The sequence below is a fragment of the Myotis brandtii genome, unplaced genomic scaffold, assembly GCF_000412655.1.
Source record: "Myotis brandtii unplaced genomic scaffold, ASM41265v1 scaffold8, whole genome shotgun sequence".
In the NCBI taxonomy this organism is placed as follows: Eukaryota; Metazoa; Chordata; class Mammalia; order Chiroptera; family Vespertilionidae; genus Myotis; species Myotis brandtii.
Genome location: NW_005371219.1, coordinates 12,309,904 through 12,326,693, shown reverse-complemented (window position 1 = coordinate 12,326,693; position 16,790 = coordinate 12,309,904).

The window sequence follows — 16,790 nt, the reverse complement described above, 5'->3', positions numbered from 1 at the left end:
TTACCGCTCACTATAAAATAAAGGCTCAGCTTGCCTTGGGATCTTTTCTCTGTGGCCTCAGCCAGGCACAGGAAGATCCACGGAGACTAAAGAGAGCTAGAGAGTTCTGAACACTGTCTCTGTGTAAAACATTCTTCGCCGACTCCGTCCACACCTTTGGGAACCCCTGGACCCCTGGGGCTGGCCCCCAGCAGGTAGCTACATTTTCTTCCCTGGCATTGCTACCATACTTACCACCTAAACAAGAAAAAAAATATATATATATAATGCATGTATATATGTATATAAAAAAGGAGGTAAAAGAATACCAAGTGCATTTTTTCCCTGGAACAATATAGGAAAGCTAAGGACTTACTATTGTTTTACCAGCTTCTCTCACATCATGCAATCTCCAATAATGCTCTAATCAGTCATGTCATTCCTAATTCTCAAACTTCATATCAATGCCAGGTACATTCTTGCAATGCTATTATGTAATATAAAGCTAAAATGTAATAAAGTATCTTGGTTCATATTTCTTGAATTATGACAGATACGGGAAGTCTTCCTTGAAATGGGAGAAATCATATGCTTCTAAAAAGATTAATTTAAGATGTCATAAAAGTTTTTTACTAAAACAATAGTTTATGAGAAAGAATGAAAGGTACAAAAAATTTTCATGTGTTCACATATTTATTTTGAAATTTCTTATTTGTTGTTAGCTTCTTTGTTATAATAAGAGTAAACCCTAAGAGAAAAATAAATTTTATGTTTTAAAAAATATGAACCCATTTTACATTAACAGAACAAAAAGGAAAATGTTTAGGTGGCTTTACTGATGCAATAATTTTTAAGTACAAGATATTCTTTAGTCTTTATTTTATACTGCACTGTAAGTGCAAAATTGCTTCTTTCTATTGCCTTTTTTACTTAGTGACCTCATTATTTGAGATGTTTTGTTAATAATTTTAATAGTGTATTTGATCTATGGTTAAGACAGGAATAATATATTTCAAATGCATAAGATACATTAATTAAAGGCAATCAATGAAAAGAAAATGAGGAAATGGAGAGGAAATGTGTGCTTATCACTGCTATTGTTGTCTGCTGGGTGTAGGTTTTATTTGATGAGTATATTTTGACAATGTTTGAAAGTTGATAGAATTGTGAGTAGAGGAGAATTGCTGACCCCATGGACTACAGAAAAGATTTTGGTGATCCGAGTATCTGAGGATACTAGAAAGAAGGGGAGCATGTGCACACATGGAAACAATGGCTGAGAGAAGGAGGCACTATTCATCCTCAGGGACAACGAAAATTATAAAGGATATAAAAATGGGCAAAGGGGTAAGAATATCCTCTAACACTTCATGCTAAAGTATTGGAAGTTATTTGGGATCCAACTGGTTATCTTGGTGTGATTTTTTTTCCTTGTAGAGGTTAGTTCTCAAGTATAGAAAAGAGAAGGATTGGGAGGTCGATTCACAGTTTGGATTTTACACGGCAAATAAGTTTTTTCTTTCTTTTTCTTTTTCTGTTTTAAAGGAAGAGGGAATTAAACATCCTGATATGAACTGCATAGTGTTAGGCATATTCTGTACCTCCCCTGTGCTCAGTTCTTTTCCATTCTGCCCTACTTGGGGCTCCTGTCCTCTCTTCATTTGGTTTTCCTGTTATTCTCACTTCAGGCATCACAAGAGACAGTTAGGTGGCCAACAAGAGCAGCTCTAGAACCAGTTCCCTGCAAACACCTGCACCTGCATCCAGCTTAACTGCCAGCCTCGTAAAAAACATATAAACACGCCACCCTCCCTAGTCTTGCTTGGCTGACACCATTTTGGTCTCAGCCTTGCTGTTCTCAGAAGTAACAATAAATTTATAAATTTTTGTTTTTTAATTTAATTTGGCCTGGTTCCTCTCGGCACTGATCTAACACATAGGAGTAGAACTGAGGTCAGGAATGGGTCTAATACACTTTCTTAGTTTGCATGGGACAGAATTAAATATTTTGCAGGAAATAGAATATAGAGATGTAAAGATTTAGGTATTAAATCTATAATAATAATAATTATTGCTTTTATAACTTTTTGGTTTAGATTTGTAGGTAAATTACCAAGATAATACAGAGGATTATCATTTACCTCACATTCACTTTTTTATATATATACTTTTTTATTGATTTCAGAGAGGAAGGGAGAGGGAAAAAGAAATAGAAACATCAATGATGAGAGAATCGTTGATTGGCTGCCTCCTGCATGCGCCCCCCCTCCCACTGGGTAACAAGTCTGCAACCCAGGCATGTGCCCTGACTGGGAATTGAACTGTGGCCTCCTGGTTCAAAGGCTGAAGCTCAACCATTGAGCAACACTGGCTGGGCTATCTCACATCTATTTTTATCACTTACTAACATCTTACATTCCTATAGTACATCATATAAATGATACTTACTGTCAAAATTACTTATCACTGTTGATTTTGCACTTGATCACCTGGCTGAGGTAGTGTTTCTCAAGTTCTTTACTGTAACATTACTCCTCTCTCTCCCTTTTTATATTCTGCTCTTTGGAAGGAAATCAGTAAGGGCAGCCCACACTTGAATACATTATTGTGATTGACTTTCTTAAATGTGGAGAATATATTATTTGGAATTCTTCTGCACTAGAGATTTGTCTCTTCTCTCCCATTTATTATTTACTCAATAATTTGTTTAATATCACTGTGGACTCCTGGATATTTATCTACACTAATAAAAGAGAAACATGGTAATTGGCGTACGACCGCTACCCTTCCCATTGGCTAATCAGCATATCCTTATGCAAATAACTGTCAGCCAAGATGGCAGCCGGCAGCCATGCACTGAAGCGAACAGGTAGGCTTGCTTGCTCCAGTAATGGCAGACTCCAACGTTCCCCCCCTGACTTGCCAGCCTCTCAGCTGCAACTCTAAGCAACTATGTTGAAAATATATAAGCTAAACGAATCCCTAGAAACCGGCTTTCAGTCAGCTGGGCTTGAGCCAGCCGGACCGCAACATTGTATGAAATACAGAAGGTAAAGGCCAGAAATCTGCTTTCAGCAGCGAGGCCTCAGAGCTAAAGCTGGCCCAGAATAGAAAAAAAGAAAAGAAAAAAGGAGCAGTTGGGAGCTTCAGTCCCCCGCCAGCCGGAAAAAGGCCCTCAGCCCCTCAGCCAGACTGGCCAGGCACCCCAGTGGGGACCCCACCCTGATCCAGGACACCCTTCAGGGCAAACCAGCCGGCCCCCCCCCGTGCACCAGGCCTCTATTCTATCTAGTAAAAGGGTAATATGCCTCCCAGCACCGGGATCAGCGGAGCAGCGAGGCTCCTGGCACCGGGATCAGCATGACAGGGGGCAGCGCCCAAACCCCCTGATCGCCCTGCAGCTCTGAGTGTGACAGGGGGTGGTGCCCCAACCCCCCAATCGGCCCTACCCTGAGCGTGACTGAGGGTGGCATCGCAACATCCCGATCTGCCCTGCTCTGTGCATGACAGGGGGCGGCGCCCCAACTCCCCAATCGGCCCTGCTCTGAGCCTGACCAGGGGCTGCACCTAGGGATTGGGCGTTCCCTCTGCCACCCCGGAGCAGGCCTAAGCCAGCAGGTCGTTATCTCCCGAGGGGTCCCAGACTGCGAGAGGGCACAGGCTGGGCTGAGGGACCCCCTCCCCCCCCCCCCCGAGTGCACAAATTTTTGTACACCGGGCCTCTAGTATTATATATTGGGCTATAATGCCATAATTTATTTTTTAAATAGTTCAGCCTTTGCCCATTGAGAACTTTTTAAGTTGGTTTTCCTGTATCCCTTTGATATAGTCCTATCATTGTAGTGGTTTTTTGATAGTTTTGATAGTTTGTTAGCTTTTGTTTATTTTAGCAATGATTTCTGGAACTACAAGATATCCAGGCCCATCTTGACTATTTCCCCAGGCCTAGGATCATTGATTTCTCCAAGAATCCTTTGTTCTCAGATTGGAGAATGTTATTAGAAACCAATATATGGACACTAGGTAGGCTTGTTGCTGCTGGAATATCATTGCTTCTAGGCCCTTTTATTTGAGAGAACAAGGAAATAGAATATAGAAATAAAACATATGTTTGTTTTCTAACCAGTGCATTTATAAATATTTCTATCTGTAACCATCTATATCTATTGATTTATGATATATAAATTGATATCAATGTCTCTAACTTTAATTTATTACCTCCTGAATCAACATAGACTCCTCTCCTTGCTTATGTGACCTTCCACTCCAGTAGTTACAAACCTTTTTCCCACAATCCATTTACATAATTGTTCAGTTCAAATATGCATGTATAGTGGTTTCAGAGTTATTACCCCCTATCCCATGGGAAACTACTTTATCACCTGGAGTACAGTATTGATGCACCATTCCTTTTGTCTTTATTCTTACAGAGTACAGTAATTTTTAAAGTGGCTTAGATCAGCACCATTTATTTTTCCCTCTTTCACCAGTGAGGCCTTTTAAATTCTCATAAATGAAGGTTCACTCTGTGTTCTGTATGGTTTTAAGGGTTTGGAAAAATGTATTAGTATAATGCCATGCATCTACCATTTACCATGTAAAAGCACACCTAACATGAAAAAAGGCATGTTTCCTTTTTCATTGCCATCTATATATTATACAGAACAGTTTCACTGCCCTAGAGAAATTCCCTGTGCTTCACCTATTTAACCCTCCCCTCCTCAAAACCCTGACGACTATTGATGTATCATCTGTCTCAATAGTTTTACCTTTTGTGGAATGTGTAAATGTTACTATATAGAGTGTAACCTTTACAGACGGACTGACTTCACTTGGCAGTATGCATTTAAGAGTCATCCAGGTTTTTTTGTAGATTGATAGTTCACTTCTGTTTATCATTGAATAACATTCTATTGTATGGATGCACCACAGTTGTTTTAATTACTCACTGGAAGTCTCTTGTTTTTAAAGTCAATTTCCATGCCATTTTTCTCTTAATATCCACTAATTCTACCAACCCTTCCTATCTACCATTCTTTACACCCTCAACACACACACACACACACACACACACACACACACACACACACACACACACACATACACCTTTCAATGGTGAGAATTCATCAAAATAGCCCAAGCCTCTCTCATTTCTCCATCTCAACTAATGTAATAATGCTTTGTTGAACTCCCAGAAGCCGTTCTGATCCTCCTTGAAAGCAGTTTTACATTCTGTAATCTGTGAAAAATTCAAATCAGATCACATTGGAACCCCTGCTTACCACTTTTCAAAGGCTTTCTGTTGTATTCTGTATAAAAATAAAACCCATGTCAAGCCCCTCTAAATATATTTTAAAAATAGTTTAGACTTTGCCCATTAGAGCTTTTTAATTGGTTTCCTGTATCCTTTTGACGTAGTCCTATTACTGTAGTGTTTTTTTTTTTTTGGATAGCTTGATAGTTTTTATTTATTTTAGCAATGACTTCTAGAACTACAAGATATACAGGCCTATGTAATTTGGAACCAATATTAGATGTTAAATGTTTTGAATATAGGTGATGACAAGAAAAACTATCTAATATATTTTCAATATGTTCAGTGAAGTTGCCTTTGAGACTCAAAAAATTTATTCACATCTCATTCATAATGTAATTCCCTTATTGTCATGATCCCCTTAACTCTTTAGATATTGGTAAGGTATTTGCTTTTTTTTTGTCACATCTCCATAAACACTTATGATTCTGTAATGCTTATTTGGCTTTTATATTATATCTGTATTTGAAACAACTCTTCCTGTCCCATGTGATGCTAAGGACTATGACCTTTCCTCCTTAATTTCCACCAAAAGCAAACAAAGGTTATGTAGCAGACTATGTAGCAGAATCTACTGGCAGTTTGGGGCCACAGAGTCATTTACATTTAATCAGCAAAAACAATAAGAGCAAAATAAATAATTAACACCCATGTCCTCCATAGTTCCTTTAAGCCTCTCTTCCTATTTCTCTGCCTTCTCTGGCTGAGAATTCTCTCTTCCCTTTTATGAAGGACACCTTCTGGACTCCTCCTTGATATTTGGTTATCTGCTATTTAAAATTCAGAGTAATTTATCTCAGCACATTCTATTTAGTTTTTTGCATACCTGACATAGTGAAACTCACTAAAATATCCTCCAGGACCCTCCTTTTCTTAAAACTAAGGAAGTAAGAAAAATTACATTTGTCTCATCTTCAATTTCTAGAAGACAGTGTGAAGTGAAAGAATCAAGTTAGAGAATTAGTTACTGATCAACATGAACTATGACACCAGTTAAGATCAAAATGACCATAGGCAGTTTGATTCTATATTATGTTCTTTTCCTCCTTCACCAATATTAGATTGTTTAATCTAATATACATAAAATGTACATATATATTTAAATTACCTTATATAAGTATTTTCTATAACTATACTATGATTGATTTATAGATTATAAGAGCTGGAATATATACTAAAAAATGTTGATCAAACTGATTAGATATATAGAGAGTAAGTCTTTGGGGTTTTTGGACCCAAGTCCAATGTGCGTGTGGGCTGGGCATCCTCACATCAACAAGCTATTGTCAAGATACCAACAGGGTGTCTGAGAATTCAACTCAATTCAACTAAATTCTGACACTATCTACCTGGAGATAGCATCAGATTCCACAGGCATGTGCTTCATTCCACTTCAGATGTGCTCCTGATTGATTGGCTACAAATTGGAGGGTCCTGTGACACCCTCCAACTCAGAATGCCAATCACTAGTCCAGGTTATTGCCTGTACTCTTGACAGACCGGGTATAAATCAGAGGTTCCCACATCTCCCTCCTTGAGTTCAATTAATTTGTTAGAGCAGTTCACAGAACTCAGGAAACCTGTTTACCCACTAGACTAGCAGCTGAAATTCAAAAGGGTCAATTTTACAACAGTCTCAGTAATCTCACTCCCAAGACATCTACCAGCCATGCTTGCACATTTCAGTAAGACAAATAATGCAATGCAGGTTAATCTTGCTTGAGTCTTTTGATAATAAATTGTTAAAGGAAAGAAAAAATGACAATATAGCACAGAAGATACACAAACACATGAACAACCACATACATGTATTACATGTTCTCATTCAGATTTAATTCAGTGTGCATATCTACCATGTAAAGTCCTGTGAATAAGATGTGGTATCCATCCTCAAGAATAGACCACTATTCACCTCTAAACAGAAGCTTAAAAAGCACAAAAAAGAGATCTGGTCATTGCCTTAGGCATTGATTAAGTCAGAAACAATAAAACAGAATTAGAACAATACAAGTGAGTTCTGTTGAACTTGAAACAAAAATCTTTAAAATATCCATACCTCTAAGCACAAAAATATTTTTTTAAACTAAAATAGAACTGGTGCTGCGTCTCCAACTAATACAATTTTACTGAAAATCTTTCTTCAAAAAAGGACTTGGAACTTGTATTTTGGGGGTAAAAAGTTGGCTATGATGATGATGGTAATATATTTACTAGTAAAATAATAAAATTATTTTATATTAAAATATTTTGTTGTGCTTAACAACAACTCTTTATCAGGACATATAAATCAAAACACATGAAAGCAAAGATTAAAATATTAGACAAAAAGCTAGAATTATTTTTAAAAGATTATATAAGATCCTGCATCAGTTAGCTGGGCCAACTATAACAATAACATAGACTGTGTGGCTTAAGCAACAAGAAATTATTTTGTCATGATGTGGAGGCTAGAAGTTAGATCAATATATCAGCAAGTTTGATTTCTCCTGAGGCTTCTCTCCTTGGCTTTCAGATGACTGGGTGCCTTCTCATTGTGTCCTCACATGATTATCTCTGTGTATGTTCATTTACCTGGTATCTCTCTGTGTTCTAATCTTCTCATCTTATAAGTAGACTAGTCATATTGTACTAGACCCACCATAACAATCCATATTAATGCAGTTACCTCTTTAAAGGACATATCTTTGAATACAATCCCATTCTAAGAAACTAAGGGATTAGGGTTTCAATTTTTAATTTACGAGGGACACAAATCAACCCATAATAGCCTCTCTCTCTCTCTCTCTCTCTCTCTCTCTCTCTCTCTCTTAAAAAAATATTTCTTTTATATTTTTTCTCAATAAGCTATCATAAATCATATATATGTATTATTGTTAGGTCTTCAATAGTGGGTAATCATCTACACTAATAAAAGAGAAACATGGTAATTGGTGTACAACCGCTACCCTTCCCATTGGCTAATCAGCATATCCTTATGCAAATTAACTGTCAGCCAAGATGGCGGCCGGCAGCCAGGCAGCTGGAAGCGAACATGAGGCTTCCTTGCTTCAGTGACTGCAGACTCCAACGTTGCCGGCCTCTGAGTTGCAACTCTAAGCAACTATGTACTATGTTGCAAATAAGAAGCTAAACAAAACCCTAGAAACCAGCTTTCAGCCTGCCGGGATCTCAGAGCTGAAGTTATACATTGTTTCGATTATAGAACGGCAAACAAACCAGATACGAAGCCTCAGAGCTAGAGCCAGAGCTAAAGCTGGCCCAGAATAAAATAAAAAAAGAGAAAAAAAAGGAGCGGTTGGGAGCTTCAGTCAACAACCGCCAGCCTGAAAGCAGCCCTCAGCCCCTCACCCAGACTGGCCAGGCACCCCAGTGGGGACCCCCACCCTGAAGGGGGTGTGACCAGCGGCAAACAGCAATCATCCCCTCATCCAGGCTGGCCAGGCACCCCAGTGGGGACCCCCACCCTGAAGGGGGTGTGACCAGCTGCAAACAGCCATCATCCCCTCATCCAGGCTGGCCAGGCACCCCAGTGGGGACCCCCACCCTGAAGGGGGTGTGACCAGCTGCAAACAGCCATCATCCCCTCATCCAGGCTGGCCAGGCACCCCAGTGGGGACCCCCACCCTGAAGGGGGTGTGACCAGCTGCAAACAGCCATCATCCCCTCATCCAGGCTGGCCAGGCACCCCAGTGGGGACCCCCACCCTGAAGGGGGTGTGACCAGCTGCAAACAGCCATCATCCCCTCATCCAGGCTGGCCAGGCACCCCAGTGGGGACCCCCACCCTGAAGGGGGTGTGACCAGCTGCAAACAGCCATCATCCCCTCATCCAGGCTGGCCAGGCACCCCAGTGGGGACCCCCACCCTGAAGGGGGTGTGACCAGCTGCAAACAGCCATCATCCCCTCATCCAGGCTGGCCAGGCACCCCAGTGGGGACCCCCACCCTGAAGGGGGTGTGACCAGCTGCAAACAGCCATCATCCCCTCATCCAGGCTGGCCAGGCACCCCAGTGGGGACCCCCACCCTGAAGGGGGTGTGACCAGCTGCAAACAGCCATCATCCCCTCATCCAGGCTGGCCAGGCACCCCAGTGGGGACCCCCACCCTGAAGGGGGTGTGACCAGCTGCAAACAGCCATCATCCCCTCATCCAGGCTGGCCAGGCACCCCAGTGGGGACCGCGCCCCAACTCCCCAATCGGCCCTGCTCTGAGCCTGACCAGGGGCTGCACTTAGGGATTGGGCGTGCCCTCTGCCACCCGGGAGCAGGCCTAAGCCAGCAGGTCGTTATCTCCCGAGGGGTCCCAGACTGCGAGAGGGCATAGGCCGGGCTGGGGGACCCCCCTCCCCCTCCGCGAGTGCACAAATTTTTGTGCACCGGGCCTCTAGTCCTATATAATAAAAGGCTAATATGCAAATTGACCAAATGGCAGGATGGCCAGTCACTATGATGAGCACTGACTACCAGGGGGCAGATGCTCAATGCAGGAGCTGCCTCCTGGTGGTCAGTGTGCTCCCACAGGGGGAGTGCCGCTCAGCCAGAAGCCGGGCTCAGGCTGGCCAGTGCAGCAGTGGTGGCAGGAGCCTCTCCCGCCTCTGCGACAGCGCTAAGGATGTCCCTTAGGCTAGAGGGCTCCTGGACTGTGAGAGGGTGCAGGCCAGGCTGAGGGCCCCCCTGCCAAGTGCATGAATTTTGTGCACCAGGCCTCTAGTATCAGTATAAATTATTTTCCCTGTATTATTTTATTAGAATATTAGAATACAAAATTCATACATGGGGTGGGGGGTGTCCGTCAGCCCAGCCTGCACCCTCTCCAATCTGGGATTCCTCCAGGATCAGGCCTAAACTGGCAGTCAAATATCCCTCTCACAAACTTGGACTGCTGGCTCCTAACCACTGTCTGCCTGCCAGCCTGATCTCCCCCTAACCACTCCCCTGCCAGCCTGATTGACACCTAACTGCTCCCCTGCTGGCCTGATCACTCCCAACTGCCCTCCCCAGCAGGCCCGGTCACCCTAAGCTGCCCTCCCCTACAGGCCTGGTTGCCCCTAACTGCCCTCCCCTGCCAGCCTGGCCGCTCCCAACTTCCCTGCCCCACAGGCCCAGTTGCTCCAATTGCCCTCCCCTGCCAGCCTGGTTGCCCCCAACTGCCCTCTCTTGCAGGCCTGGTCCCCCCCAACTGCCCTCCCCTGCTGGTTTGTTCACCCCCAACTTCCCTCCCCTGCTGGCCATCTTGTGACTACGTAAGGGTGGCCATCTTGTGGCAGCTATCTTGTAACAATGTCACGCAATGCAACCTAAGCTTTATTATATAGGATTTTCTTTCTCTTTGGTCTAAATAGAGCTTTCACAGTTTGCTTATGGTTTTATGCCTGTCTTACCCTCTAGATCAGTGGTTCCCAAACTTATTTGGCCTACCGCCCCCTTTTCAGAAAAAATATTACTCAGCGCCCCCTGGAAATTAATTTTTTTAAAATTTTAATAGCAATTAAACAGAAAGATATATGTATTAATGTTTCTACCTTTTTCGTAAAATATAGTAAAGAAAGGTGTAAATTAGAAACATTGAAGTTTGAAATTATGAAACTATTTATTGAACTCAGAATAGAAAGGTAATACAAAAAAAGTTAAAACAAATGCACCTGTGGCCATCACCGCCCCCCTGGATCGCTGCAGCGCCCACCAGGGGGCGGTAGCGCCCACTTTGGGAATCACTGCTCTAGATTCATCACATCACAGAAAAAATTCATTTTGCTCTATTCATCTTTAGGTATCAGAACACATCACAGTTTTTTACTCAGGAGGCTTTTCAGCCAAGGTATGAATATGGTTTAAATTTGAAGGCAATTAAAAAAAAACAACAAACCTTGAGGTAAAAATCAGTTATTATATTACTTTATGTTAAAAATATATAGCAGAGTGGTCCACAAATAGTAACTCTGATATGTGTATAAGTATGTACATACACATATATGTGAACATGTATATGTCCTATATAATAAAGAGCTAATATGTAAATGGTTGTCATGCCCTCGCACCCTCGCGCCCTCATGCTGGGGTTGGGGGATCGAAGGCCGGATTGAGGGACCTGAGGCTGCACCCCCCACCCCGGCGATAGGGGCCAGGGGACCTGAGGCCATGCCCTCTGCCCTGGCACCGGGGCTGGGGACCTGAGGCTGCCCCCACCTGGCAGGGCTTGATGGGGGACCTGAGGCTGCACCCCCCGCCCAGTGCCCGGCCAGGGAACCTGAGGCTGAGCCTCTCACCCTGCGGGGTTTGACGGGGCTGGGGCTGGCAGGGTCTGGGTCTCACGTGATTTCGAGCCGCACACGGGTGTGCGGGGACTTGACTCTGGGTCCCACGGTGTGCCCAGATTCTGACAGGAGGGAGATTTTCATACACATTTTACTAATTTTCTTTCATCTCTGACACTTCTATTATAGAGAAAGGGCAAATAGCAATATTAAAATATTTTCTCTAATTAATTTCCTTTTAATGTGCATGAATTTCATGCATTGGGCCACTAGTTTATATATAATTAATAGAAAAATTATATCTGCTTGATTGATGTTCTAGTTTTGGGTCCTGAGTTTCAAAGCAGTTAATGCCAAAAGGACTAACTTTCAATGCCACTTACAATGTTTATTTTACATTGTGTGCCTTAGTTCTCTCTGCTTCTAGCAATATTTGAGGTCTATATTGCCCAAATGATTTTTGGCTTACTATTGCATTCAATTACTGTAATTTAGCAATATTGTTACATAAATTTATGAATTACTGTTGAAAATATTGCCATCGGAGGTATTGACAGTATTAAATATACATGTGTCTGGGTTAAAAAAATAAAAACTAAGTTACTTCCCTTTTCTTTTCACATTATAGGCAGCTATTAACTGGATTGCCCTTGACCTATTTTGTGCTTTTGGGGATCAGTATTTTTTCTGTGAAGGCAGTACATGGATAAAGTGGGTTTGTTACCTATATGAAGTATTTCAATCAATGCAGGAAAACAAGTCATAATTAAATTGAATCTGATGTTAAACTGATGAATTAGTATATTATTAAAAGTTTTATATTGTTGTTAACTTTCTTCTCTCTCATTTAAAATTATAAATTATAAAACAAAGCAGAACAATGAGTCATTTTTGATAAAGTGATAAACTAAGCTAAAAAGATCAAGAGCCACAACAAAAAGGGATACAGGGGAAGATTAAAAGAGACAGTGTTGATAGATTAGGTTTAAAAGATTAAAAGCTGAATGGAATAATTAGATAAAAAGAAAATCACAGAGACATCTAGAATATGACAACGAAGTACAATACAAGACATAGTCAAAAATTAGATGAAAATGAAGGTAAATGCAACTTTTACAAAAATCCAAAGAAATAAATGCCAGTAAAGAGAAGAGAAGGATCAAAGATAGTCAGATATATAAGGCACTCAGGAGAAAAATCAAATTGACTGCAGGTGAATATGTCAGATTACTTATGAAGTTTTCCAAAACGAATATAACTCTTTTTAAAAAAATAATATGACATCAAGTTATATTTTTAACCTTTCCTTTTTTGAAAATATATTTTTTATTGATTCAGAGAGGAAGGGAGAGGGAGAGATAGAAACATCAATGATGAGAGAGAATCACTGATTAGATGCCTCCTGCACGCCCCCTATTGGGGATCCAACCCACAACCCAGTCATGTGCCCTGACTGGAGTCAAACCCGGGAGCCTTCAGGACACAGGTCGATGCTCTATCCTGAGCCAAACCAGCTAGGGCTAACCTTTCCTTTTTTTTTTTTTTATTGTGGGAAGAACACTTAGTATGAAACCCAGCCTTAACAAATTAAGTGTACAATGTTATAGCATTAATCAAAGACATTATTTTGTATAGAAGATCTCTAGAACTTATTTATCTAGCATAACCAAAACTTTATACCTGCTAAATAACAACTCTCCATTTCCCACTTTCCCCACCTTCTGGCAATCACCATTCTGCTTCCTATTTCTTACAAGTTTGACGATCATAGATACCTCATTGATGTGGAACTCAATGCAATTCCACTAAGAACCTAGGTGTTTTTGTTTGTTTGTGTTGGAACTAGGTAAGTTGATCATAAATTTATATGGAAGAAAAAAGCATCAAGAGGAGCCAAGACAATAATGGAGAAGAAAGAGGAAGGAGACTGGCTTTACAGATCCTTATAGGGCCAATCTGATAATATGGAATTTAAAATAGTGTAGCAAGATGCAAAAATGGACATAGTGACTGAGGAACAGGCTTGTGAGTTTAGAAGGAAACAAAAGAGGAGACTCATGGAATACTGAAGGTAGAAATGATTGGCATGATTACTCTGGAAGGTGATTTGGCAATATATAACGAAGCTGAAAATTCCCATTTCTTTGGATTTCAAAAGTTCTACTTCCCTCCCTGGGGAGGGAAAGAGTTGGTCTGTGCTCCCAATACACCAACTTTTTCAGGGGCTGTTAAAAGGACTGGTTTATGTCTCGTTTGTTTCAGAGTGTTGGCAGGATCAACATAATCTAGACATCTGGGTGCTAGTAAAAACAGAGACAGGACTTTGGGCTGGAACTCACCATAGCCACTTCTCAGCTCAGCACTAAGCAAATACCATTTGGGTGGGAGGAGGTGGAGGAAGGTATAGGGGGGGATAAATGGTGGTGGAAGACTTGACTTTGGGTGGTGAACACACAATATGCAGGTGATGTATTCTAGAATTATACACCTAAAACTTATATTATTTTGCCCCAATAAATTCTATAAAAAATTCTAATCTAAGGTACCATGGATTATACACCTGCCCTATTTCATGAACCAGTATAAACGAAAAAAACTGTCAACATACTCTTTCTTATAATTTAGAGATTTTATACTCATTGGAAGAACTTTTAGAATGATATAAAACATTTCATAATATTAATTTGTACACAAATGAAAAGGATAATATAAATATATTTATTAAGCTATGCTTAATACTGTGGCAAATTCAGAGCCTGACTCTTCTGGATCACTTTTTGACTAAGAGACAGTGAGATAGATGTTTATTACAGGATATAATTTTCAGTGCAGCAGTAGTGATGCCTTCTTCTATAAAAGTGCTTTTCTCTCAAGATATTTTCCAAGACACTGACACCCTCTCTGTATATTTTGATGCTATTGCTTACTTGATCTTACTGGAAGGTAAGATAAAAGGTTTTCAGACAACAACTAAGATTCATATTCTTTCCCTTAAATGTTTCTTTAATAATTGCTTGCATTTATAACAGGAATTGCAATTACACTGTTAGGTCATCAGGATAAACAATCAAGTGCATGCATGAACCGGCAATGTGAATTCCATGACTGCCATCTGACCAACAACTTTGATAGTTGTCAATGAACAATGCACTCTGATTTTAGAGACATAAAATGTGGTAACAAACAGTAGGCTTCTTAGAACTCGTTGCTGTTATTCTCCTTAAACGTATTATTACTCACTAGCCTATATTTCTGTCATTCAGCAACTAGATTGATTTCTCTCAGAGACAATAGTGAAGGCTTTGGCAATTTGGCATTTACTAATCTGTTGCTTTTTATTATTAGGTTTTAAGTCTGTACTCTACTATTGGTATTATTTTGGTACTTTTCAATTACAATGAGATTCTTGTGTTTAGTGTGTATGTTGTATAAGTAATATAATGAACTTGTTTACCCCTCAAGCATGAATCCTACTAGAATCATACAAAAACATCTGATCCATTAGCATGGTTGTCCTCTAAAGTGATCTCTCTAGATTTGGGTGCAGTTTTAAGTTTTACCAGAGGCTACATGGATTTTATTAATAGTTACACTCAGAAGTGAACTAGAACAGTAATTTTCTTCTTCCTCAGTGCCAATTTCTGACTCAGAAATTATTGGAGAACCTTTTCTTCTTGCTTTTTAAAAGTCATAATCATCACCATACCTGAAAAAACTACAAACTTTCCAAAGTCAAAGGCACTGCTTGCTTCTCTGTGCAAATCCAGTGTGTTCCCTTACGAATAAAAGTGAGCTGGATAAGTTAAATCATTGTCACTTCTCTTTCTCTATATAGCCTACATACCTATATTTATGCCTTCTTGTACTACTTATAATTTAATCTTCTCTTTTTATTTCCTATGAATTAGGGTTCATCTACAACAGGACAGTTACTGCATTTGATTCTATTTATATTCAGGAAGAGAAAATATTTGCTACTTCCTACTTTCCTAATTTGAAGACATTACACAAACCTATTTTTTGACATTCTATCTTTTCTCTCTCATCTCTTTCCCTTGCCTTTCTCCCTCCTATTTTATGTTTCTGTTCTTCCTTTTGCCTCAACATATCTGAAATCTTATTTCGTTATACCATTCACTCAAGCTGAACTAACTTTTAAAGTAAAGACATTTATTAAGGAAAAAAAATTATTGCCCCATTTTGACCACTACAAAAGAAGCTTACACATATAATACAGTTTTAGAAAAATGGGCAAACAAACACACAGGTAGTTAGACTGTGTGCTGGGGAACAAAGATAAGAAAAAGCATGCATTGACCCAAAATGAGCTATTAAGTATGCTTCTCCAGATGAAAGCAAAATGAAAAACTGAAAGAAATGTTGGCTTTCAAGTGCCTATTTTTTCCCCTGAAGAAAGTAATACCTTTTTACTTACCAATATTGAGTAACATTTTTTGATACTTATTGATGTATTTGCATTGATCCATGCACATTCACTTGCCTCTGATGAGACCTGAAGTATATTATTCTGAAAAATTTTACAGATACCATTAAACTCTGTGGCATTGAAAACAAAGAGAAATGTTTAAGTTGACCCTTCTGTGAATAATAAGCCCATTATTGTGGTGTAATTATTACAATGTTCAATATGCTGAGGTAAAAGTGCATGGGTACTAGCATAATAGTTATTTTAATTTTTCAGAAATTTTCACATTCAATTTATTTTCTTATCCAGAAGCATGAGGGCATGCACAATAGAGTTTTTCTAATTCTCCAATCTGTAACAATTTGAAATTGATTGTTAAATAAGTCTAGTTCCCCCTCTGGCCAATTAGATTCCATAAGAAGACTATTGTATGGATGTTTAAGCTCAATCACCCAGTATGTTTGATTCTTAATATTATTACTATAGATTCTGTTAAAATCAATCTAGTTACACCAGTATTACATTATATAGAAATTGCGTTATGAGTTAGCCTAAGAAGATTACAAAATAAATTCACTAGAATTGTAATAAAATTGTCTCAGGCTTCCCTACAAAGCAAACCTTGAGTATAAACCAAATATAATCCTATATAATAAAGAGGTAATATGCAAATTAACCCTCACACCCTCACAAGATGGCTGCCTATATCCAGGCCGGCAGGGGGTTAATGAGAGATGACCAAATGACTGAACAGCAGGCTGCGTGGGGCAACCAGGCCAGCAGGGGGAGGCCATGAGGTGCAACCAGGCCGGCAGGGGG